General features: G+C 37.7%; 1 protein-coding gene across 3 annotated transcripts in view; it reads left to right on the top strand.

Annotated features, from left to right (window-relative positions):
* LOC134226007 (uncharacterized) overlaps window positions 1-27757 on the top strand; it is a 95779-nt gene that overhangs the window by 34766 nt on the left and 33256 nt on the right. Inside the window, exon 1 of one of the 3 annotated variants that reach the window (XM_062706515.1) lies at window positions 6035-6176. The exons of 1 other annotated variant lie outside the window; for it this stretch is intronic. The gene's annotated coding sequence lies outside the window, so the exon portion shown is untranslated. Of the gene's footprint in view, window positions 1-6034; window positions 6177-22484; window positions 22888-27757 lie in introns of those variants that run through there. One more of the 3 variants, XM_062706516.1, reaches the window with a different exon arrangement.

The following is a 27757-nucleotide window of genomic DNA, read 5'->3' as shown; positions in this document are numbered from 1 at the left end:
GCAAAGGCCTACTTTCAAAGAAGAAATCACATCTACCATTGCCGTTTTCGGGACAAACTTCTATTTCCATAAAAGGAATCACTTTTACTTTTGAAAAATGTATCAAATCCACCATTGCCTTAATGCGGACAAACGCCTACTTTTAAAGAATATATCACATCCACCATTGCCTCTATTCTGACAAATGCCTATTTTAAAAGAAGGAATCACATTCACCATTGCCCTAATCCGGGCAAGCGCCTACTTTTGAAAAAGTGATCACATCTGCCCTTGCCTTAATTCAAGCAAGCGCCTTAATAAAATGAAGGAATCACATCCCTATAATTGCCTTAATCCAGGCAAGCATCTACTATTAAAGAAGGGATCACATTCACCATTGCCTTAATCTGGGCAAGCGCCTAATTTTAAATTAGTGATCACATCCATCATTGCCTTTATCAGGGCGAGAGACTACTTTTAAAGAAGGGGTCACCACCACCTTATGCCGAGCAAATGTCTTTTTTGGAGAAAAGATTACATCCACCTTTGCCTTAATCCGAGCAAACGCCTACTTAAAAAAAGGATTGCATCCACCATTTCCTTAATCCCGACAAGCGCTTTTTTTAAGGATCACATCCACCTTTGCCGTAATCCAAGCAAGCGTCTACTTCTAAAGAAGGGATCACATTCACCATTGCCTTAATCCGGGCAAACACCTACCTTTAAAAATCGGATCCCGTCCACCATTGTATACTTTTAAAGAAGGGATCACATCCACAAGGCAATGAACCCGGGAAAACGCATCACGATGGATGCTTTATTTTCAATGGAGAGATAGCATTTATCATTGATAACATATTCGGCTAATGCATGTTTTCTTCGAAAGGATTATGTCTTTTTATATTTTTATCGAGATGTGTTATATTCACCATTTCGGGTTCCTTCCAGCACCGCTTTTTTTTTGTTGGGATTTTAACCAATGTGACCATTAAGTTGATCTATTGTGGTAGCACCGCTTAATCTAGTAACTGATTTTATGATCAACAAAAAATTATGCCATATGTCAGTTATGCCAAATGACTCTCACTTTTGCCACTGTTCTCAGTTATGCCAAATGGTCTTTATGCCAAATGACCTTATTCCAAACGGCGTTATGCCAAATGACCCGCTCCCACTCAGTGTAACTCCTGAATCCCTTGACCGAATGAAAGCGAGAGCATATTTATGAAAAGAGCCGTTTTGAATAATTTTTTAACGCATGGGTTTAAAACAAGTTTGGAACATGAATTCTCTGCCCAAGGGAAACAATTATAGAAAGGCTGAGAGGGACATTTGTAATACGGGAGGTTGTTAGGGTTGGCAATTCGGAAACTTAACCGTATTCCATAAATATTGGGACACATCTATAAATGTGTAAGGCATAATGGACGTTGGGCATAATGTAAATTCCACATTTTTTAGTTCATCCGAGGTTTTATTTAGATTGTATAATTCTCCGAAAACTAAGTGCCCGAATTCCTCAAAATAAGCAAATCTTGTACAATATATTTTTTTTTTCGATAATAACATTCACCCAAAAATGACTTTAGAATGAACATTGCATTTTCCGAAAATGACATAACCCTGAAGGGAGCGTCCCATTGGCATAAAGCGATTGCCTGTAATAGGGCGATTGGGATTGATCCCTTCTTTAAGAATAGGCGTTTTCTCGGAATAAGGCTAAATGCGGTGTGGTTCCTTCTTTAAAAGTGGGCGTTTTCCCGAAAAAAAAAGGCAATGGTGGTTTGATCCCTCCTTTAAAAATCAGTCAAAGTGTCAAATAATGAATGTTGACTAATTGGTTTTATCATTTTCCGGTTGTAAAAAAAAACCTGCGAATCAAACTGGCAACTTCGAGCAAGGACGGGTACATAAAGCTAGTTTTGTATAAAAATTAACCTGAATATCAGTCAGTAAAAGCGGAAAGACTCAAAGGTAGAGTCCTTTAGGCGCTTCGTATGCTCTTAAAGACTTTGAAACACTTCGGAGGCCACGGTATTTTAGTATTTAAACACATTCCGGCGTGAAGTTAAGTTTTTTATGTTACTTTTGAATGGTTTTTTCAAGAAAACTTTCATGGAACATCAGTCAACATATGCATATTATTACGGGAAAGGGCCGTTTGGCCGAATGCCACTAGGCTGAAAGTTGTTTGGCCGAATATACCATTTGGCCGAACAGACTATTAGGCCGAAAGTCATTTAGCCGAAAGGGTCATTTGGCCGAAAGGGTAATTTGACCGAAAGAGTCATTAGGCCGAAAGTGTATTTGGCCGATATGGTCGTTTGGCCGAAAGGGTAATTTGGCTGAAAAGGACATTTGGTTGAATAGGTCATTTTGATACGTATTTCGACCTCAACCGTAAGGCCGTCTTCAGTGTCTCGTACTTGACTAGACTTGAAGAAAATGATCGCAGTTTACACTGTTTATACTAGGCGTAGGTACTATCTAGATACATTAACTTATTTTACTAACGGTGCTTACTTCTGCAGTGTCAGTGAGACGTCTCACTACTCACTTCACGTTTCTCACTTTTCACAGTGAGAAGTAAGAAATGAAGAATGAGAACTGAGACGTCTCTCTTCTCACCCCAAATTTCTCATTTTTTAAATGACCTATACGGTCAAATGTTCTATTCGGCCAAATGTCTATTTCGGCCAAACGACCCTTTCGGCCAAATGAACTTATCGGCAAAATGACCCTTTCGGCCAAATGTCCCTTTCGACCTAATGACCATTTCGGCCTAATGGCCCTTTCGGCCTAATCAACCCTTTCGGCCAAATGACTTTCGCAATTAGTACAGTTTTGATTTGATCACCGCGTGAATTCGTCGAAATTAATTTATTGGCTTTTTTCGATGATAATTATACTACTCAAAGCAAAAGCGAGCGGCAAGTGTGAAATGAATAGAAACTGAAGATTAGCAGAGGGCCATATAATAAACCGCTGTTATTCTGCCTAACGCCCTGCCGTTCCTGGGTGGTAGTATGATATTGTACCAAAATAAAAAAGATATAATGTTCGATAATATATTAGATTAAATCCCGGTTTTTGATCGATGGCACGGAGGGAAAGACTTATTTTGGTTTCTTTATATTTTCCACCGAGTAGAAACATAAACCTGATCGTTCTAAATCCCTTTCAATAGACAACGAACAACGATAGGAGAAAGGCAAAAACTGTTCCAAATCATAACAAGCCATGATAACAAATTTCTCAAACTTGTATACAAGTGCGAAAAAAAAATAATCGGATTAGCAGCCTCCACAGAGAAGTGATGATTTTCGCTTTATTCTCGCTCATTTTGTGTTGCGGACCGCACAGCTGTGTAAAACAATTTGAAATGCATCATCAGAACCAGTGCTTCCCGCGTTTGGAGCTTTTTTAAAAGAAATTTATCATGAGATATAGCCTCCCGAATCAGTTCTTCATCATGACAGCTTGCGAAAAAAAAGTCAATCATGGTAAAGTTTTGGATTCAATCCCTGATCATGACCTTTCGCAGTACTGGGCAGAACAAATTTCAAAAACCTGGCCGAGGTCTAGTTGATCATGAATGTTTGTATACTCATTGAGATTTTAGAATAGACATTTAAAGTGATTTTTTCTTAAATAGAAGTTCATCATTCAATACACGGAGCCGCGAAACTCACCTTACGGTTCCTTTCACTCAAATCCATCCTGGCGTGGAAGAAGCCAAAATTAAGTAAAATGCAAAAAAATCCGGTGAGTACTTTGCCTTTACTCTCATGTTAAATTTTCACCCACTATAAAGTTTCACCAACTCAAATTTATGTTATTTTCACTCACTCGAGACTATGATGAAAACAACTCAAATTTGGCTTCTTCCACGGAGCAGCACACGTTGGGTCGATGCAGCTCTGTTTGTTTATAATATCATTCATGAGAGGGAGTGAGAAAACTACCTAATATTGAGTTAAAAATTTGAACTTCGTGCTCAAAGTTGAGTTCTTTAAACTTTTTTTTTAGGTTCTTTATTTTTTCTGTGCAGACCTAAATCAGATTTGACGTTACAACGCAAATTTGGTGAAACTCAGGCTATTGAACTCTGATTTTCTTTCTATTACAAAGCTTTTTTCTTTAGTACAAAGAGCATACGAAATTTTGAATACAAGGCTTATATGTACTTCTCAGAAAATCGAAAACAGTCAATTTTTCGTGATGTTACAACGTCAGATTTTACTTTGTCAAAATTCAGAATTTTTACAATTTTTAATCAAATTTTACATACTTAGGGCACTGATTTTATACTTGTTCATCTTTGAATAGGTGAGATCAGAGTTCAAATTAATGCATCAGAACCCAAATTACAGTCAATTGGGAAAAATATGTCTAAATAGTCGTCACTATTCATTCATTATTGTCAATTATACTAATTGTAAGCAAAAAACTTCTTTTTCGCCAAACTATTAGCATACCAAATATTTTACTTGATGATTTAGGCATTGGAAAATATGGGAAACACATAGATGATGTCAAAAATTGAGTTTGAAAAATTGGTTCTCTGGTGTACCTGTCCGAAGAATGTGTCATCAATTATTTAAATTCTAAATAATATATAATTTTCCGAAAACTTGCGCCACAAATGATTTTCTTCCTATTATCAGCACCACTAACTGATAGATAAGAAGACTGTTCATTATTCACTTCACTATCACAAGTATAATTTATGAATCATTCATTTCCTCTCGAAAGAGTTGTCGATTTCTTCGGCTCTGTTCGATAATACGCAGTGAGCACTGCTAGAAGAAAAAAAAGTCATATGATAAAAAACCAGAACTGTAAGCCTAGCTTATCCTTGTTTAAATGAGGTGAGAGGACCCATTCTGTCGAAATTTGAACGTTTAAATGACGCAATGTTTGATGCTGTAGAGCTATCTCAGTGTTAGATTTTAGAGTGTATCTGCAACGAAAAGCAATGGAATTTCATATAACGAGATTGAAATTCGACTGATTTAGTTTTATAAGTCCGAAATTTCCTGCAGGCTTAAAACAAAAGGTTTGCTGTCTTCATATCGATTAATCTCTCGACTTATCTTTTGGGTAGCTGACCAGATTATAATTGTCATGCCAAATCAACTTTAAAATTGGAATACGGCTGTCAATATTTAAATTAATAGCTGGATTTCTATTTTAGCAATATTTTTCATAATTTTTCTAACCAGTCGTTTATTAATGCGCAACATAGCAGATGCACGTCTGTATGCATTTATTTTTATTTGAATTTAACCAATTCAAACTTCTGCCTGCAGAAATTTCTCCACATCCGTTCCACATTTATTTCAATTCAGATTCTCAATCAAAATAAACCACCAGACAGAAATTCCGTTCTCCTAAAGAAAGAAATCTCCCCACGTCCGACGTCACACACGCAACGTTGCGTAGTTCGACCGCTCAGCTGGCCACAGCCCACATCAACGACGACACCTTGCAAGTCAATCGTGCGATATCCACCAAGAGGAGCATTCAATCGCGCCGGATGAACCTCGAACAGTGCAATGCCGCCGCCGTCGTCGGTCGCTACCAATTGGAGATTGACATACATTTCTTGTTTTTCCACTCCGTCGTCTGCTGGGTGTTTCCGCCACCACCACCACCCGCGTAATCGCCCAATATACTGTTGGTGGACTCGTCATATGCTGCTGATGCCTAAACGACGAGCGGCAATATCTTAGGAGAGGATGGAACAATATGTACCATACTATGTCTGCAATTTGTTAACATAGTACATAATCATTAATCATGCTTCTCCATAATGATTCCTGTTTTACAGTTGATCGAATTTCGTTGATTAGACCAACCTGTTGTTGATTTTATTAAGCCCTTGATATATGTGACACATAAAATTGACAGAGTATCGTAACCATCAAGATGGTAAAAAAAAACGGGGATGCCCCTTAATCTGCTGTGTGTTTTGGAGCACTGTCCCCACCGCCAAACAGGCTGGGAAACGGGTAAACCAGTCTCCTTCAGTAATGCCATTTCTCGTTCAACACTCGTGCAGGTCGGAAGGAGCCGCGTCGCGTACGTGACGGTTGTGAAGTCCGGTTTCGTGGATGTGTGATACGTTCGTTGCTACATTAGCCATCTACGAGCAGAAGATAACGCAAATGTGTTTGAAGTGTCGATTATTGCAGGTTAGATTTTCTATTATGCAAATTATCAAGTTTGAAGCTTATATGTCAAATTCTGTGAAAAGATAAGTATCGTACGATAATAAGTACTTCTCAGAAACGCGACGTAACCTAATTATTGTAGATTTAATTTGATTTATTACAACTTGAATAGGAAATAAAGGAAACAGATCAACAACATGCTGGTGCCGATTCCAGTTGATAAATTCGTGTAGGGCTCGTTATGATTGAGTGTTTGAATTGCGCTGCCTATACTTCACCAAGTTGAGCATCTGAGCAGCAGTTCATCGTCATTCAAGTGGATTTGCGCAAAGCTCTTTATGTTCAAAACATTAGGAAGCTGCAATATACCTACCACCCGAACAAAGCATAACGTATTTATGAAAATAACGTTGACTCTTTATTTGTTCCTGATATTTTTCAATTATTTAGTTAAACTTGTTATAGTTAGTTAGTTAAACTTGTTTGCTTGTTGTTATCATTCATATAACAATAAATTTACATTTTACTCAACAAAAGTTTCAAATTTGGTGTTACAGTGAATGTTTTTCTCAGTAAAAACTCAAAGTAAACCACCTAGTAGTGATACTGCCTTCCTCGCATTTAGCCAAGACACCAACTTTTTTGGTTTGGTACACCATTTTCGTCATAACTTTTGAACGCAATTACCGATCGTTATCGTTAATTAAATAGCGACCGCCAAGGCTTTACCACCTTTCGAATGCCAATAGTTTCGAGAAAATCGGTGAGAATTTCTGTATGAAAATTTGGCTACAATTTTGTGCACACAGGCCAGATAGACATTTTCTCAGTTCGTCTAGCTGAGTCGATTGGCATATAACACTATATGGATCTAGGAGCCTTCTATAAAAAGTTCGTTATCGGAGTGAAATGCTACCATGCGTAGCAGTATTACAAAATTGAACAAGTTCAGATTGATATGCGAAGAAAAAAACTCAGCGATAAACAAATATGCTTAAAATAAACAAGAAAGCAACATCAGCTGGTCAGTCAAGAGCACGGTGGGCAAATACGAAAATAAATGGTCTAAGCACATACTTCAACTAAACCGCTCTAAAACAATTTTCACAGACTGGGTAGTGTGTCATTTATGTCGCCATAAACACAAGTCTCGTAGAATGCATTTTTTGCAAGCAAATGTTAATAGTAACAAAATTGTACCTCTATTTTTTGGAACATACGCCTACATACAGACATCATCTGAATTCACCGACCTAAGTCGATTGATATATAATGTCTATAGATGCCTGGGCCTTTTATCATAAGTTACCTAACGTTAGTATACGAAAAAGACAAAAAAAAACAAGACGACAGTCATTTCGCATAAGAAATGGTCTCACTGTGCGCCGCCGGCCGGTCGGTCGGCGACTTAGTGCGACGCACCGACCGAGTGCAGTGAAACTGGACAGAGCAGGCGTTTGGGATTTAGCCTTGAAGAAGTTTATTGACGCCGTGCTGGTGGCTGTGGCTGGAGGAAGGCGTACCCGCGATTCGCGTTCGTCTTTCGCCCTCTCAACCTCAACAGTTGCCCGCCCAAGTGATGACGACAGTATGAAATAGTTGTCGATATAGTGTGAATGTATGCATTACATGTTACTTCACACAGGTGTGCATGATTTGAATGTGAAATAATCGTGAGTCATTCGAAATTCCGGGAGTCGTGTTATCAGTTTGGACCAACTTTTTCTTTCCTCCGCGATCTTGATTTGTTCTTCAATTTAGCAGTCTCCGATACTACTACTATTCAGTATTTTGCCTTTCATGCTCTTCTTCGAATGATTTCATGTTCTAATTTTTTACTTCGCTATTACGTACTATTACGTACTGCTCGATATTGATGGGGTCATCGATTTATTTTAAAATTAGGATCAATATCAAGCTAGTTTATTTCACCTTTTCTCGCGTCTATTATCATACGGCGCTATTTAATCAATTTCTCCTAGTCTTTGTTCTTTTTTATCAATGTAGCAAATGGCGGCAGATAGCCAAAGATTTTATGGCTTGGTGTGATCAAAGATAATTGCATCTGGTACTAGAATATTGTTCTACTTCTTTCTTCGTTTCCTTATATAGGACCTTATATAGGTCCTTATTAAGGATTTGTAGAAAATCGTATGTAATTCTGGTCGGTCACAAAGATTCTTGTAAATGCGCAAAACTCCTGAAAGGTTATCATAATTCAGCATAAATCACATCTGTCTAAAATTAATTCCAATTATTGTTAAAACTTTCTTGTGCGTTCATCCTCCATCGGGAATTCGAACGGGCTCCCTGGAGTCGCAATAGACACCCAAGAATGCTGACGGACTTGAAATTCTCATCATCTTTCTTTCATTTTGTGTGAAATCGTGTAGCGTTCTGACTCAAATCCCGAACATGACTCATATTCCGACCAGTGGCGTTTTAACGCCCTAAAACTACAATTTTCATTGGTTTTCCACATTGAAGATCAAGATTACAAACAAATTCAAGCTCCTGTGGAGAAAATTACATGAATAAACCATGGCTGAAGCCATGAACAGAATAACAAAACATGATATGGACTTGATTGATAAAAGAGATAAAAGAACAGACAACAATATAAAATATTATCACCGAAATAACATTTAAATACATATTAAGATATGTCATGAATAAGAACAAACTAACGGCACATGATTCTAATTTTCCTATCTTACAAACAATTTTTTTTTTAATTTTGCTATCTTATAAACAATTGATATTATTGAGCTATTTTCGTCTACTCGGAAAGTCACAACGGCCATTTAAAAGAGAGTGTTCGGAATATGTGTCATGTTCGGATTATGAGTAAAAACGCTATCTCTTGACACGACTTTTGAATTCTTTCCAAACAATCAATGGAGCTTCTAGAATTCCTTCTAATTCCGTTAAAAAAAATCTTACAGACATTTTTCATGGACATCGAGAAAACCTACATTGGCTCTCAAGTATACTTGCGGAGAAAGAATTCTTATTCGCTCTCTGTGGAGTTAATGATCTTCTAAAAATAGTGCAATCCTTCAGATAATTTTAAGTTCAATCCCTACAAGCTTACATAAATCCATTCAACACTTTCAGTAAGCACAGAAAAACATTCTAATCACTACAATACTTTTAATATTTTGGTCTGAATACACTAAGGTCGTTTATTTTTTTGCCGATTATGGTTTAAATGAAACAATGGCCCATGGAAAAATATACCAAGTTTTAAGACTAGAGCTTTTGAAAAAATCGACAGCAAAATAAAATTTCCATGAAGAATTAAAAATTTTCCATAATAAGTTAAGAAATTGACGAAGAAATCAGGGTATGAGGTATGAGCAATAAATAAAAATAAAATTAAACAATTAAGAATTCTCCACAAAACGAAAATAAATTAGCACTTTTAAAAGCAAAAATTGCAATTATAAAAGAAGAGTTTTTCATTAAGTTCAGGTAAATCAAAATGTTCCTTGGAAAAAATATAAAATTTCTATTTATAAATTAATATTAGTAATAAGCAATTACAAGATTTTTCACAATGAAAAAATAAGAAAATTTCCAAAAAAATACAAAAAAGCTATAAAATTGATAAAGTTTTCCTTTAGTAAAAGTTTTACTTTAAACCCTTTCAAAAGGGTCATCTATGGAAAAATGCTCAGTTTTATTGCTTTTTTATATTTCTTTATGGAAATTTCCATATTTTTTATTGCTTTTTATTGTTTTTTACATGAAAAGTTTTTATTTTTGTGGAAAAAAAAAATATTTTGTGGAAAATTTTGTAATTGTTTATTGCAAACCTATTGATTTATTTAAGGAAATTTTGTAATTTTATTTCGTGTATCATTTTGATTTCTTTATGGAAAATTCTTCTTTAATAATTGCAGTTTTGCTTTTAGAAGTGCTAATTTATTTTTGTTTTGTGGAAAATTCTTAATTTTTTGTGGAAATTTAGCATTATTTGTACAAATTTTATATTTATTCATTTCTTATACACTTATTCTTTATTAGCAATTTCCTAATTTTTTAGGGAGAGCTTTTATTTTAGTCGACAAAATCTACTGAACATTCATTGGATAAAACAGGATAAAAACTATCGAGAGAGCTACTGAAAATCCTGGATTCGTTTTTAACCCTTAAATGCGCAATGTTGTTTTAAAACAAACCGAAAATACGTTTATTGTTAATGAATTTAATAATTATTTACGTTAAAAATATTTTCGGCGATTTCTAAAAAAATCGCCTTGCGCGGTTTGATTCTTAAATTAAATGTTTCAGGGAAAATTTTGAAGTAATTTGTAAAATTTTGTGAAGGGAATAAATATCTTCAGAAGATATTCATAAACATTTTCACTGAAGTAATCTCTGCACAAAATACCCCAAAAAAACATCAACCAGAATATTGCCTGATAAAATTGTATTATAAACATCAAAAGCAGCGAATGTAAAACTGAAACATTGCTATTGACAACAACAATGTTCTCCCTTTGCATCCGAGCATGGTTATGGAGCCAATAATTTGTCCATTTAAGGACGTAAGGATTGATCAATGACTTTAATATAAGCCCATGATCAAATGGAAGTTAACGAAATGTTTTTGAAACATTACCTACAGAATCTTGTTTGGAGATAATGCTACGGAGTGCCGTCATAGGTTCACAAAGATAATATTCGGCGTTTTCTTCAAACAAGCTTTAAAATATCTAGTTGTTGATTATAGGTTGAACATTTTTGTTGATTGTTTGTTGAACGGTTCTGAACTATGGCCCATTTCAGCCATTTGATTCAGTTTCGACTGCTTTCTTTGGATCATTTTCAAAAATAAAAAATTAACTATTTGGATCAGGCCTCAACAGTGACCATTTGAGGAACGTGGCTTTGGAACCTCTGTTATTGATCTAAAATAGAGATTAATAAAAACAAACTCGATTACCATGAGAAACATAGAATGCGCCCGTGATGGATGCACCTTTCCAAACATTGAAAACATCCAAATGACGAAAGGGGTCGTTCAAAATTGATGTCATCGATTTTAGGGGGGGGTCTAAGATTTTGTGACAGTGCGTGTACTAGGTATACAAAAAAGCGTGACAGAGGGGAGAGGGGGGGTCCTTTTTTTTACGTGGGAGAATGCATTTACACACTAACCCAGTACACGTGCATTGTAGTTGCCAAACTACCACACGGAAGTGTACTGGAGTGTCGGACTCGACCATACCGGTAATACCGAATAAACTCCCTTAGGCTCCACCATCGTTTCCCCCAGGAACTACCTCCCAGTACTACTTCTGGGCATGGCAGTACTAAACGTACTCGCTCATTATCGCTCACACAGGCACCCGTCCCATGCGAGACTGACTTGGGTGCTCGCACACCATTCACACCATTTGAGTCTTACTTGGATGCTCTCCCAGGCGCTCCGCTGCCATGCCTCGAGGTGTCAATAGCGGTAACTGCCTGGGCCTACAGATATTACGCTACGACACTCCTGCCTCAGCACGAGCAGATCAATCACACCACTGCCGAAGCAGACCACACGCTACCCTGCCGAAGCAGGGACACTCCCCATGCACCACATGTGCACAACTGTAGGTGTGTGGGTACAACCCACTGCTACCCTGCCGCCGAAGCAGCTTCTCCAAAGACCATTCGCTCCATGTGACCCTTATTCGGGTGCTCACTCTAACACTCCACTGCCATGCCTCGAGGTGTCGATAGCGGTATGTAGGGACCAATCAACAATACTACGCTACGACACTCCTACCTCAGCATGTGCAGTCCATACTCAGACTTCTGCTGCGCTTCGAGGTGACAATAGCGGCGACGCGCTATGACACTCCTGCCTCAGCACAAACAGATCACTCACTCCCTGCCGAAGCTCACTCGCTACCCTACCGAAGTAGGGACACTCCCCATGCCAATTGGCACTCCCTGGGCTTGTGCTTTTGAAGCGGCACACAGTCGCTTTGATAGAGTCTGATTACGGGCACTTGTGGTTTTTTGGGAGGGATTTTAGCAGAGCCCACTGCTAAATCCCACCACGCCCTAGGCAGTTCTCCCTGACTCACAGACAGCTGGGGAGGGGTCGTCAAGCCCTTGGACATGGTCCATGCTGTCCCTGCTGTCCCTGCTGTCCCTGGGGGTCTAGAAATCCCAAAAAGTAGTGGACGTCATATTTGAATCGCCCCAAATCTTGTAAGAAAACTTCACTTTCTACTCACAAATGGCTGCAGAAGCTATCGCAGCGAATAACTTTTCTACCACAACTATCTCTGATCGCCATCATCGCTACCTACACTATCATTGTTTTTGAATTTCCTGTCGATTTGAAGAAAATTCGTCTTGAATAAACTCTCTTCTGATAAATATGGTGGTCCTGACAAGAAACGATTTACCCTTTTTGTTGGTTGGGTAAAATTAAAAATACGCCATTGGGTAATCTGCAACCACGCTGACGAGCACCATCAGTGAGATGGTTCCGCTCTCTGCGAAAATTCAATAAAGTAAGCCCGTTAGCCCCGCCCTTTTGTGATCTGTTATGAGCAGTGGCGCCGGGAGTGGGTGGGACAAGTAGGACATGTCCAACGCATGAGTTTTCCCGGGTGAGACAGTCAAAGCATTGTCCTACCTTTGATTATGAAAAGAACATATGAAGTCATTGGCTGACAAGAATCCGTGTGATGGCAAAAGGTGGTTTCAAAGTGCATCAGTATCTAAACAATAATCATAGAGGTTTCTGGGATCTTAAAGAAATAGACTACTAATTGTTCTTACATTGATTTGTTTGATCATTAAGTAATTTGGGTTCCAATAATTCATTCAATAAATCATTTGAGAGGCTAAATTCCAAAATGGGTTGTATGGCGGACTTCTATTGTGAGCGTTTTTCTACGACTCGGCCTAACAAATTGCTGTTTTGACGTAAACTACGTCTAAGGGGAAGACTCGGATACAGGGTGACAAATGAAAATTTCCAAATTCGAGACCGTCACGAAATCATGTAAGATTTTGATCGTTAATAGCGCCTTTATCTTTCGATGGATTTTTGAGATTTATATATCAATCGACTCGGAAATTCTCTACCAATTTGTCAATTATATTGAAACTTTGGGTTATGAACGTTAAAATAGGGTATCGGATCATTTTGGCAGCACCCTCTTTTCTTGTCCGCTAGAGTCTCGTTTCGGCCGTTGCCGTTCAGTGCGATTGGCTTTTGGACTCTGCTTTTTGTGCGGTGTTTCGCACAAAAAGTAGAACAATGGAGCCGGACCAGTGACCGCGGTCGAAACAAATGTAACAAAAATGCGTAATGTAGTGCATGCTGTATAAAAAGTGATGCAGATAGGGGCATGTTTGTGCAGGCATGAGACGATCAATTGTTATCAATGCCAATGCCCTTGCTAGTAATGCAATCATCGCAATGTAATTGCACAAACATGTTTATATTGAAAAACGACTTTGGAAAAATGTTAAGCATTTTTTTGCAAACTGAAAACTAATAAGGCCGTTACACATATTTATGAAAAATTATGATCTCCGCAAAGTCAAGGGGGGGGGGGTAATCTTCTTCTTCTACAGAATCGAGCGGCGTTAAAATTTGAATGCAGAGGTTTTTGGGGCCGGGGAGGTTCTTAAGATGGTTCGAGACCCCATCTCCTCTTTGAAACCTGGCTTCTATACAAATGAAACACCAATTTCATCATAACTCGAGATCAAGCAAATGGAACCAAATCTGGCGTGTGGAGGTTTTGGAAGGATGATATGTTTCTGTGATGGTTTGCAACGCCTCCCCTTCGGAAAAGAGGGGCTCCCATACAAATAAACCAAAAAATTCTGCAAAACTCGAGAACGAATCAGAGAATAAATCAATTTTAGGCGAAACAAAGTTCGTCGGGTCTGCTAGTAAAAAATAAATATTAAAATGGAAAAAAAAATAAAACATACTCCTCGGATTTGTTAAAGAATGTTTTGAAAGTTCTCAAAATTTACCGGAATTTTTTTTTGTTGCCCCTCAAATTGTTATTTTTGAGCAAAACAATCCGAAGGAGGGGGGGGGACATATTAAAAAAAATATATATATCGCCCTAATAATATTTTGTCCAATAAAATACGCGCCTGAATCAGAAGGATTATACTTTGATTCACGAAGTGTGAATGCACTTAAGATATTTTTATAATACGTGGGTGCAATCATGCGGTACTTTTTTTCAATTTCGTTTATTTGTAAGGCTCAATCGCTTAAAAGCTTCACGGAGCCGACTAGCTATTTTTATAATTATTTACAATCACCTTTCCACTTCTTAAATATTTAATATTTTCTCCAATTTCATTAATTTCATAACCGTTTTCTGTGGTCTGATCCACATTCGAGAAACACTGTTCAGAACAAACTTTCTTCTTCTCATTCTGCCTTCTGGTTGACAGCCTCCGTTTTGTTGTTCCCGTAATATCGTCGAATGTGTTTGAACTAGATGTTGAATAGTTATCATCGATTGATGCATTGCTTTTGTTGTCTGCCGTATCAGCCTCAGCACCGGGTCCAGAACGATTCTCTGCTGCTAATCGAAGTTGATCCGTAGAAAGTAGTGTTTGTTCGCTGGTCAGTAAGGGGAATTCGATGTTTGTTCTTGATGTAGTTGTATCTGTTGTGATTTTGGAGTTGGAATGCGTAGATATTGCTTCCGAGCATTTCTGCTTAGGGTGCGCTGCTTTGGTACACACTTTGCAAGTGGGTTTTTGCCCACTGTAAGTGCATAAAGATTGAAACCCGCTAATTGTAACGTAGGATGGAATGGCTTGTTTTAGTCGAATATGCAGAATTCGGACACCATTGTAAACTCCGGGAAAATAGAATTTCCACCGCTCTTTCGTGATTGATGTTACCGTTCCAAACTGTTGCATGAAGCTATGGACGGTGTTGTTGTCCACGGACGGAGGAAGGTCGTGCACCCTAACAGTAGTTAACTCACTATCCAAATATACATGGATTGCAAATTTATTAGTTCCACACAAGAAATAGTGCTTGATGTTGTGTTCCGTCTCGTAGCGGCAAGCAATTTCAAAGCTAGTCATTTGTATGAACACACACTTTGGAATATTATGAAACTGAATTTGTTTCACGTCGGCTAAATTCAATTTTACGTTCTTCACATCAGGATGCACAGGTAGTGCGCTAAAATCAATTACTACGGTATTTGGTCGATTAGGATTCATTTCAATTCTGTTACCGATATACTCAAACAATCGAAGGAGCTATAAGAAAAATCGTCCGAAGCTGAGACGAGACCTGCAAAGAGGAAAAAATGTAACTTCAGCTGCTGCCAGTCAACTGCTGTCACGAACTGTCAGGTGCAACCAGCAGCTTTTTGAGTGAAAGTATTGGTATCCCAAATAAAATATTCCACATCATTTTTGTTTTACCAAGACTTTTTACTTTAACGAGTATTACAAACCTTCCGTTTAGCTTGTTAATAATCAGTAATAAACCTGTGTTTTGTTCCCGGTATAAAAATCCTTATGAAAATGAATTAACTATTTCGTGAATTGGATACACTTTTATTGTGCTCAGAAGGGTCCACCTGGGGCTTAGGTGAAACAGTCAAGTAAACAGTTGAAACTCGATGGTCAACTGTGATGAAAAGAAGAACAAGTGTCAAAACAAGAGAAAAGAAGCAGCGTCTTTGCAGGTCTCGTCTCAGGTCCGAAGTATAGAAGCTCTGGCTGTCAACTCATGCGGTACTTATTGTATATGACAAAAGCTTCGGAACGTATACGTTCTTGAAACGGGCTTTATGAGTTACAATAGAGCTATCACCTTCTTGCTCCCTAATTCAAAAGTCTTGCAATGATATTAATAAAATTGTTGCACGAATATTTTATCCATAGTGACACTCAGGGTTGGTAGAAGCATACTCAAATCTGAATCATCGAGGTTTCATGCACGAGCTAACTCGCCTGCGATTCTGTTAGGGGAGCATCGCGCTTGAGTATCTCGGCCAGAATCGCATCGCTTCGCTCACTCACCGAAAAATGATTTCGTTCTAAAAAGCGTCAAAACGTAATCGAGGCGTATGTTTTGTTTATATGTGCAATTATTAGCCATTGTTTTAGACGAAAAACAGTTAATTCAATGCATTCAACAATGAAGAACACGTAAATATCATGCAATGATTCAAATTGCGATTCGAATCATGAGCAAATCTCTAGGCCATGATTCTGATGGGATTTGACTCACGCATGGTTTGAATCGCCAACAATTTTTATATCTTTTATATCTTACGCTAATTTTGTTCGAAACTAGTGACATAATTAATCAAATTAATTTTCTAAAAATATTCATGCATGATGACAATACAATCCTCAATGAACAAAACTGCCTTACGTAGTTTACGTTGGGCGATTGTGTCTTGTACATAACCCTTCTGATTTTTTTGGCATTACATCCCCACACTTGGACAGAGCCGCCTCGCAGCTTAGTGTTCATTAAGCACTTCCACAGTTATTAACTGCGAGGTTTCTAAGCCAAGTTACCATTTTTGCATTCATATATCATGAGGCTAACACGATGATGCTTTTGTGCCCAGGGAAGTCGAGACGGTTTCCAATCCGAAAATTGCCTAGACCGGCACCGGGAGTCGAACCCAACCATCCTCAGCATGGTCTTGCTTTGTAGCCGCGCGTCTTACCGCATGGCTAAGGAGGGCCCATATTTTTTATACTTTCATATTTCCATCTTCTATATTTTTGTGTTTTGATATTTTTATATTATCTTATTTTCAGATCTTTATATTGTCATATTCTCAAAATTTAATACTTTAATATCACATTTTATATTTTAACATTTGCAATATTATCTTATTCTCATGTTTTTATGTACTCATATTTTTGTATCTTCATTTTTTATTTTCATGTTTTCATATTTTTTAAATTTTTAATTTTTATTCTATTATTACACTATATTTTTATGTTTCTTATTTTCATATTAAAAAAATCATATTTTTATGCTTTTATATATTTATATTATTGTATTATGTACCTTCATACTGATTTAACATTTTCATAGCCCACTACAAAACATCCCAGGAAGGAAAGCTTCACAACCTGCCATGTAACCTTTACGTAGACGACTTCCTGGCATATAAACTGCTATCTGATATATAACATTCTAAATAATAAATAAATTCTTTACAATTTCCAGCTTCTTCTACAAGAAATGTACATCCCGAATCAACTTCGGCTCCTAGTTGACGTTGTACTCTACAAATATATATAAAATTTGATATAATTTCTTATCATAATGTTATTCATTTCACTACATATTTATTTATATACAATTACCAAAATAAGAACTTAAAAAGAACGCGGTGCGTATGGTACGGTATGTCCACGCATCCTTCAACCCCTGTAGATTCGTGATATGTATCATGTTGAAGTGACTACTTGAACACGATACATCTCGAAGAATCATCTCTGCGGCAAACACAACGCAGTGGGCCTGGCCGCTTTGAAGTTTATGTCATACCACTGGTATGCTGTGAGCCTCAATATTGACAAGAAAAATTATTGGGCGTCATCTAACTCAATAGTTTTCCAGGATGCTTTCTTTGTACTGGCTGCGTTTGTGCTCGATTAGATTAGATTAGATTAGATTGTACATAACCCTTCTGATTTTTTATTTCACTAATAAAGGAGTTAAAGCGTTAGTAACAGTATTGTATACTAAATGATAACATAATTTCAATTATTTAGTTTAAATTACTACAACTAGCGCTTTAGTCCCATTATGGAACTCAAACAACTAAGTATTATGCAAAGTTGTAGTAAAACTTTCGCACTAGAAATCCACCATACTATACATTTTGGAAAGCAGCCGATCCGACAACATGGAAACCATAGAAGATTCTGAGGTCCCAAAAAAGATTATTTGACAGTCATACGATTTCTTGGAAGATCGCTATGAATCACCAGATCCATAACCATTTCTGGAAATTACTCAATCAACACATGTTCCATCGTTAAAGGTTAACGGTAGTTACAATTTTTTGTAGGTGGCCAATCGGCCATCGATGGCGCTTCAATCGGATTTACTTGTGTATGACGTTTGCACACTATCGCCATCTGGTTGCCGCTTGGCCACACACTGTGCATTTAGCACTGGACGATAATGCTTTGGTGACGATGATTTTGAATGCATTTTGTTCTAAGTGAGACGTCCGTTTCTCTTTGATGAAACCATTGCAGATTTATACAAATTTCTGTGATCTATGATTTCTGCTGAAACCTTGTAAAGATATTCGATAACCTAAGGATTGTATGTCATGCTTCTTTGGAAAATCATAAACCATTTTGGAAAAGCAATATTTGTCCAGAAAATTGAAGAAATTTTCTCAAATTATGTGAGTATTTGAGTTATTTCTCAAATCCGATTCCTACTGTTGTACCTTCCAGACCATACTTCCGTGTCACATATGAGAAGTATAACGACTGCCTATGAGAAGAACCGAAATTGACTGTTGGAAAGTGCTTTGCTTCCATCTACGAGAGTTGAGAGAGTTGAAGAGAGTTGAACACATTCAAAATTGGTGCGAATCGTCTAGTGCTAATGCTAATATCAGGACTTGTGCCCAAATCGGTATTACCTATTTGTCCTACTCACGACTCGGAACGTGGATGCGCCTCTGGTTATGAGTATAAATATAATGTGCACTTATAACGATTAATAAAGGGGCGGGGCTAAAGGGATTACTTTATTGAATACAAGAAAGCTGCTTTCCGGCGCGCGCGAGCCATTTCAATCGGGATTCCACAAAGAGCGGACCGATTCTGAATTTGATTATGAGCTGTTACTTATTCAAAATGCTTATTGTTGAGAAGCGTAACAACAGAAATTTGACACAAAACTAAATTTCTTCATATTACAAAATATTATCGCTTGGCATCTGTCGGTCCGAGCGACAGTCGCCGATGGGTGGTTACTGTAAATATTATCCACTAAGGTGGCGTTTTCACCGATTTGGTTGTCGTCTGCAGAAAGTGAACTTTTCTGGTAAGATTCTTTGGTATTGTTTCTATTAGTCTTTGGAAATGAAATCGATTCGATTTATACATAAGAAGGTTGATCCGAGTTGAATTTTCTTCAAAGTGCAAAACGACTAAAAGTTGCCTTCGGTAACAGAATCGCAAGCGCACGTTGGAGGGAGATGATGCAATAAGTTTGTTCGAATGGATGGCATCAGTAGCAGTAAAATAAAATTTCCTCACAAGATTCTGATTTTGTTTTGTTGCTGTTAGGGATTGAAAAGTCGTATTATCTATCTATCTATCTATCTATCTATCTATCTTCTATCTATATATATAAAAATCAATCTATGTATGTATGTTCGCTAACTACTTCTGAACCACTTGGCCGAATTCAACCAAATTTGGTACACACGTTCTCTATCCTCAGGGGAAGTTGACAAAGGGGGTGGGAGGGTCATTTAGAAAAGGGGGAGGGGTTTTGTTTAGAAAACGAACAATTATGTGTAACTTGCATCTCCTAGGACCGATTTCAATCAAATTTTGTACACATATTCAATATAAGGAGACAACCATATGAGAGTGTAATCTTTGAAAGGGGAGGGGTCTGGAGGAGGGGTATGGTTCAGAAAACGGGTAATTCAGAGTAAATTCTGAACCCCTGCACCGATTTCAACCAAATTTGATACAAACATTCTCTACCCTAAACAAAAGATAACAAAGCGGGTGGGGCGGTCATTGTAAAAAAGGAGGGTATGGGGAGGGGTTGTCTTTATAAAACGAGCAATTCAGTGTAACTCCCAACCCCAGTACCCATATCAACCAAATTTTGTACACATATTCACTAAGAAGTCGATCATATGGAAGTGTAATTTGGGAAAGAGGGAAGGGGTCTGGGGAGGGGTATTGTTCAGAAAACAAGCAATTCAGTGTATCTTTTGAACCCCTGGACCGATTTCATCCAAATTTGGTACACACATTCTCTATCCTAAGGAGAAAATAACAAAGGGTGGTATGATCATTGGGAAAAAGGGAGGGTAAGGGGGAAGGGTTGTATTTAGAAAAAGAGCAATTCAGTGTAACACCTAACTCCCAGGACCGATTTCAACCAAAATTGGTGTACACATTTTCTATCCCAAGGAGAAGATAACAAAGGAGGTGGGAGGGTCATTGGGGAAAAAGGGAAGTTATGGGGAAGGTGTTGTCTTTAAAAAATGAGCAATTCAGTGTAACTCCCAGGATAAATTACAACCAGATTTGGTACACTTATTCTCTATTTTTGGAAGATGTTTATTGAAAAGGTAGAAGGGCCAAACAAATATATAAAAATAGATTGATACAAAGGAACAATTCTATGAGCGGTAGATCTACCTCTGTGGGTTTTGTGCTACAGCATTGGACATTTTAATTGAATAATTTACTTTTCAGTCCCTAGCAAAGCCGAATACATATAGCTATTAGCTATCTATATATCTCGGATACTTATTCAACGTATGTGACGTATGTGATTTTGTAAACAAAAATTTAAACGTTGATTTCTGCAATCTGATAGCACTCCCACGCAAACCATCGCCACATACAGGTAGGGGGAGGTTTCGGCTACATGTTCGTTGTGTTGGTTTGCGTAGGAGTGCCATCATATTTGACAAATCGACGTATGCATCTTTGTTTACAAAATCACATACGTCCTTTGAATAAGTACCCGAGATATATAAAACTCAATGTTTGTATGTTTGTGTGTATGCTCCAGCCTAACTTCTGAACCCATTATTGTATTGTTTAGTTATCGATCAATTTAACCATTTATCGAAATTATGGTTGCCCAGTGACAAGCAATGATTAATGTGTTTCCTTCTGGATGGTGAATGTGATCCCTTCTTTAAAAATAGACGTTTGCCCGGATTAAGGCATCGGTGGATGTTTTTCCTTCTTTAGAAATAAACGTTTGCCCGGAATATGGCGATTATGGGTTTGCTCCCTTCTTCAAAACCAGTCAATGTTTTCAAATGAAATCTGCCTTCTTCTGATCAAATGATGAAGTATCGATAAGAAAACGCAATTATCCTGTTGACCAATTGGTTTATTCATTTTCCGATTGTGAAAAAAAACTGCGAATCAAACTGGCAATTCCGAGCAAGGCCGGGTACATAAAGCTAGTTGGAAATAAATATATCGGTTCTTTGCTGGTCCATAATTTTACACAAGGGAAGGTAGATCCGAGTGTTTTCTTCAAAATTAAGCATTTGGCGACGACAAAAAGTTGCCTTTTGGTAGCATAATCACAAGCGCGAGTCGTAGGAAGATGATGCGATAAGTTTTCTCGAATGGGTGAAAACACAAACAGCAACTAAGCTGCCACGCCAAACGCCAATGCCACCGAAACAGTCCATTTTCGCAATCAACCCTTTCTTCCCAGAAAATGCTGGTCCTGATAAGTACCAATATTCTTTCCCCAATGCGCCTTCCCAATAACTAACTGCAACAAAACGCTTGCCGGAATCTTTACGATGAAATTTCACTTCGTACGTTTCAAAATATATATGACGTTCTATTGGTTCCGCAATAAGTTCTCAGAACGTGTTTAATCATGTATTTCTTGAGTGATTGAACCCGGTTAAAAGCTCGTTTGTGGATCTGCCCATTTAAGTAAAGCAGCGCACTATCACATGGTAATACAAAACTGTATATATTTGCTAATTATACACTTAACTTTTTTCGCGAGATTCAAAACATATGATTTTTTAAAAGAGTTTAGCAAAAGTTTCCGAAGTTTTGAAGTATACCAAATTTTGCCGAACTCGAAAAAGACAAACTTGGTGTGTACTTAATTACATACATTTAACTATACGCACTTTCAAAGCATTATTAGCACCTAGATACCGTCTTCTTTAAGTACATACGCTTCCTCTAAAAATCCCCTTAACTCGATTACTTAAACACCGATACATAAAATAAAAACTACAAATACATGCTTTATTATCTACTATCAGTGTGTAAATCACAAATCCCAATCCAATTAATGACCATAACCGCATACTCGTCCATCCGTTCATGTCCGACATACATATATATACGGCTAGCACGGGCCCCCACTAACTGGTGTTGATTGCATTCTGCACACCGGTGGATCATACGATCCAATCCTTTATCCGCACCATTACATCGACAGGCGTTGGAAGACGTTGGTTGGAGCCTGTTGCACGTTGCAGCAGGTCCGGTCCGCCAGTTATAGGCTAAGCAGTCCTCCCTAGAGCAGAGCGCCTCTCGCGCAGGCTCAACTCAGTTCAGTTTCAACAGTCGCGTGGAGACGACCGCAAAGGGACAGAACGTGCCCCCTAATTCAAAGCTGCTAGTGAATTACCTTTATTGTATAGTGACTCGAAAGCGTTTAAGATATTCACAGTCTAAAGCAATCCGCGGAAGTGACAGTTTCAGCATTTCTATATTTGGACATTTCACATGGTTTCGCAGGAGACCTGCAGTGACTTGGAAAGAACAAATAGATAAGTGATTTAGACACAATTAGTCATTCAAGTGAAGACAATTTTAATAAAAGACAAAAAGTGCGTTTCAATTTTCTTATCGTACAAACAATCAAAATCTTCGTGTAGTGATGAGTGTTTACTTATTTTAAGAGTGCAGTGAATATATTTCGGAAATTGGAACACGCTGGACTAACTTTGATCAAATATCAATGGTACGTCACCAGAAATGTCACCTCATCATTGAGGGTTCTGTAGCGCAAAACGTGAAAGTTCGTTGTTTGCTCGCTTATCGCATTTTCTTCAACCACGCGAGCTGCGGTTTGCGGCGAACCAAGTTAAGACGCTGCCCATAAACACATAAATCAATATCTGAGCCATCGTAATTTGGTGAATATATCATAAAATGAAGTGTGTCAAGTGTAATCTGAATGCGTTGTATTTACGGAAACGCTGATGAATGCCCGAATCCACACTTATCGTATTGCGAGTTCACAATAATTCGGTTGAAAGTTGATCGTTGTTGTCGAATGACTTACATAGATAGGCGATTCAAAGAAAAAGCAGAACGCAAGCATCAGGAAAAAAAGTTGTTTTGTGTTGTATTTTGTGATTCGCTGTACTTCTATAAATATTTGGAGGACTACAACAGACTCCACCATGCTTTACAAATCTACAAACTCTACAACTGCTGAACGACCAACTAGATGAAGACATCAACGCAATGTTGTACATAACACTATGTGGAGTAAACATCAATCTTCTGGTTAAATTTGAGTGCAAAAGGTCTTACAAAACTATGGAAGTGATAGAATCAAAATTTCCAAAACCATTTTCATTTTCCCTGTTCTTAAAAAGCTCAGTATATTGTATGATATGAATCCGTTCGTCGTATGTCTAATGAATCATCGAACCCTGCACTTGTGTTGGTATCAAATGATTAGATCCAGTGACAAGCATCGAAGACAAAGATCGAAACGAAAATGATAATCCGGTTTTATTCAGTTTTTTAATCGAGATTGTTCTGACCTGATTGATGCACTGCAATTATGAAACCGAGTGATGCAATATGGTCATGAAAATAACAATTATAAAAGATGGCAACCAGTCGAAGACAAAGATTTCAAGTAGGCTTGTAGTTTGAGTTCCCCTTTCAAGTGTGGTCATTTTCTCAAGTGCCGTTGAAAGTGAAAATTAATCATATCAAATAGATTTCAATAGTCAGGAAAAGTGTTTAATATAAAAATAACTTTTTCTTGATTGATGACTTGTGAGGAAAGTCAGATTTTTACTTTTTTTTGGAAAAGATGTTTAATTTTGATACACATAGTAAAGTTTGCCATTTTTAATGTGTTTTACCTCATATTACGAAAAAAGATTCGGCTTCCGGTGGGACTTGAACCCACACTATTTCATTAAGTACACAGAGAAGTTGTTTCATAACCAACTAATAACGATGGGATATCAGTCAATTCTCCGTATCTATCGAATCTGCTTTGGCAACATTTCACTCCCTTTTCTCTCTACTCAACTAGGTATGTGTATCAGAATTGAACAACAGTCGGTTGCGTTTTGAATCACAAACATGTGCTTCTATTTGTCGTATTGAGGCGGGTTTGCTTCTGCAACGACAATAGAGGCTCGCTTGGCACCGAGCGTCCGACCAGCTGCGGTGTGTGATACTGCAGGGTATCATCGTTTCTCTTTTTTTCTACAGCGCATGTAGTTCGGATCTCGATCTACCAATCCAGTAGTAAACATTCTTGAAAATATTCCTGGAGTGTTCCAACCGCTAAAAATGCCAAAAGGTCGTTCGGTCGTATATATGGTCACAATTTAAAAATTCTATGCAAATTGTACGAAAAACCATTTCATCGAAAAGAGTTTTTGAATTTCAAAGCATTCCATTTTAATCATAACATTTTTTCTCGTAAAAAGAAGAAGAAAACGAATATAAATTAGCAAAAATTGAGCTGTCTATTCTTGAGTGGTGCGGGGTCGTACAAATGCCAACTGCTAATTTGGCCAACATTGCGAATAACCCAAAAAATAATGCAGGTTCCGAGGAATTTATGGGCTCCAACAAGATGCGTCTCTTAGGCTTCTCAACAGTTTGAAACTGATCGATAATTTTTGAAAAATAATTATTTTTCAGGGTTGGCCGAAATAGGCAAACCGGTACACTTACCCTATCAAAATTCCAACTAGAGAATCATGATTAGAACTACATCTGAAACCTACCGAGTCGGTAAAGGCACGGCATAATGCAATCGGAAGTGGCGGGCTTGACTCCGGGAGCCGTCGAGAGTTTTTCGGGTTAGAAATTGTCTCGACTCATCTGGGCATAGAGTATCATTGCTAACTACAAAAAATACACAAATTTACGTGCGAAAAATATAGAAGAAGAAGAAGAAAAAAAACTGCTTCTCAACAACGTGTATAAAGTTAGTTGGATGGCAAGTTTCTGCAAGTTTTTTTCTGGTGTTTTTTCGTTAATTTTTTTTAGAAAATCAAAAATCCAAAGTAGTCCCCGGAGTCATGACGGTACGTATTTCGGATGAACAACTCCCTAGATAATCATCCTAGAGGTAGCTCTGATCAATCCCTCTAAAAGTGAGATGAAAAATTTACTTTTTCCACTTCACAACATATAAGATTTGATTCTTCATAAAAGTTGTAGCAAAAGTTCTCCTGAAAAACTTTGTCGAAGACACCATGTTCGTAATTCCGTTACTTTTGAAGAATGTTTACGTTTGATGCTGACAACCCAATAAAAAGGGTTTTTCATCATATCTTTTTCGTTTTCATTTCGGATTTTTTTGCATGTTCTAGAATGGTTTTGATAATATTAAAATACGCCGTTGGGTGGCTATTGTGACTTAAAAACTTCAAAAATAAAAAGTTATAACAGTTTTATTAGATTTTTTAGTAATATTTGGTTTAACTGCTACTGGACACCGAGAAAATTGAGGCAGTCAATCTCATATGCATCACAAAGCACAAGTAACGAACTTTAAATTAATACCTGAGCTGTAGAGTTGTAAACATATGTAAACAAAAACCATTTCCTACTTTGCAAGGTAGAAAACAATCACCCATCACAAGGCGTTGATGAACCAATGCACCATGCGTCTCCATATTATTGCTTATACATCGAACATGTTCAAAATTTGTTGGCAATCTCCAAAAGTAATGAAATTACGAACCCTGATGTATTCGACAAAGTTTTTCAGAAGAACTTTTGCTACAACTCTTGTGAAGACATATACCTTGCATGTTGTAAAGTTAAAAAAAATCATCTCACTTTTAGGTGGATTGATTATAACGCTGAATACCTCCGAAGAAGCGCGTCGACTTACTGAGAAAATGTCTCGCTAAATCACATAATAAAGGTATTATTAAATAAACGCGCTTAAAACACGATTTTAGCCACTGTGCGGCAGTGAACAGCCTGTTTCATATTAATCAGATAACCCTGAGAGAAGATTGATGAAGAGCATGGACGATAGCTTTTCAAAATGGAGGATCCTTCCTTCTCTGGTGCGTCGATGGTTAGGGTGTTGCTTACCGGACGAGCTGCTGCCACTCATGGGCCATCGAGCGCAGCTGACACTTAATGTCTTCAGGCTTCTCGAAGCGTGCTTCATAGTCAATGCTGGTATCGGAATTTTCTAATCGGTAAAAGTTCGCACTGTGGTAGGTTCTCTGGGAAAATAGGATCCGAATAATAGAAGAGCTAAGCTTGGCCACTACCCAACTGATGTCGTCTACGAAAAGTGTCGGCATCCACTGCAACGGTCTCGACCAATTGGAACTTGAAGCTTAGTAACGCCATTGCGACAGTCTTCACAATGTAATGGCCCCATATCCTCCCCTGGAGTTGGGCCAATCGAGTCTCACTATTCGGAGAATATCAACACTTTAAGCTCCTAGTAAAGATGTGTTTCCGTTATGAACACCACGTCGATTTCTTTCAGGTTGAGAAAGTCCATTAGGTAAATCGTTTTACGCTTGAGAGAGCAAACGTTTCAATCGTGATCCTTTATTTGTCGCCTAGGTCTTTGCCGATTATATTGAGTCGTATTATCTCTTATATTGCTCGTAATTATTGGTTTTACAGGCGGCTTATTGGGCCTGCGCAAACCTCCTGTCTCGTCGGAGGGCCGTCGTGCCAGGTCTGTTTGTCGAGTTTGTACTACACCCGGTTCTTTTTTACACGGGTGGGTTTTAGTTGATTACGACCTTTAGCGTTGATGAAACTATGAGCTAACCCCATGGAAAAATTCACGAAAAATCAAAGAAAATGCAGGTGGCATTTGGAAAGCTGTGAAAAATCAGGGTAACGGGAAATTAAAAAATACCAACCGTGTAAAAAAAAATTGGGTGTATTCCATTTAATTCCACTACTTTATGTAGTACACAGTATAAAAAATGTTACAGCATATATGCACAGTTAAAAATTCTGAAATTTACACGCCATGGAAATCAGGTATTCCTTCGAATACTAACGGAAATTCTATTATCTCGGAAATTTCTCCAGCAATAATTCCTTCCTCAAGTCTAGGACAAAATTTTCCTCTTGTGGTTTTCCTAGAAAATCCCCCGAAAATTACTTCGCAGATAGATCCAGAAATTCCCTTGGAAATTCAAAGAAAATAATATAAGAAAATTTTGAAAATTACTTCGTTTATTCCTTTACGAGTTCTTTAAGAACTTTTTCTTTTAGAAATTCCTTTGAGAATTCCTGTAGGAATTATTTGAAAATTCAAATTAAAATTCGGATATTCCATCAGGAATTGTTGAAATTGTTTTAGGAATACCTTAGAAAATTACTTTCGAAGAAATCCTTCCGAATTTTCGTTAGGAAATTCATTGGAAATTCCTTTAGGAATTTTTTCAGAAATTGATTCAGGAATTTCTACGGGATATGTTTTAGGAAAACCTTCAGAAAAAAACTTTTGAGAAATTCTCACATAGATTACGCCAAGAAATTCCTTTTGACATTTTTTCGGAAAATTCTCTGGAAAGACCTTTATACATTTATCCGTAAATTCCTTGGAAACATCATCCAAGAAATTCTGCGGC

This window comes from Armigeres subalbatus, chromosome 3 (assembly GCF_024139115.2).
Source record: "Armigeres subalbatus isolate Guangzhou_Male chromosome 3, GZ_Asu_2, whole genome shotgun sequence".
NCBI classification, from domain to species: domain Eukaryota; kingdom Metazoa; phylum Arthropoda; class Insecta; order Diptera; family Culicidae; genus Armigeres; species Armigeres subalbatus.
The sequence above is the reverse complement of the archived record's forward strand: the minus strand, read 5'-3'. Positions and strand labels throughout refer to the sequence as shown.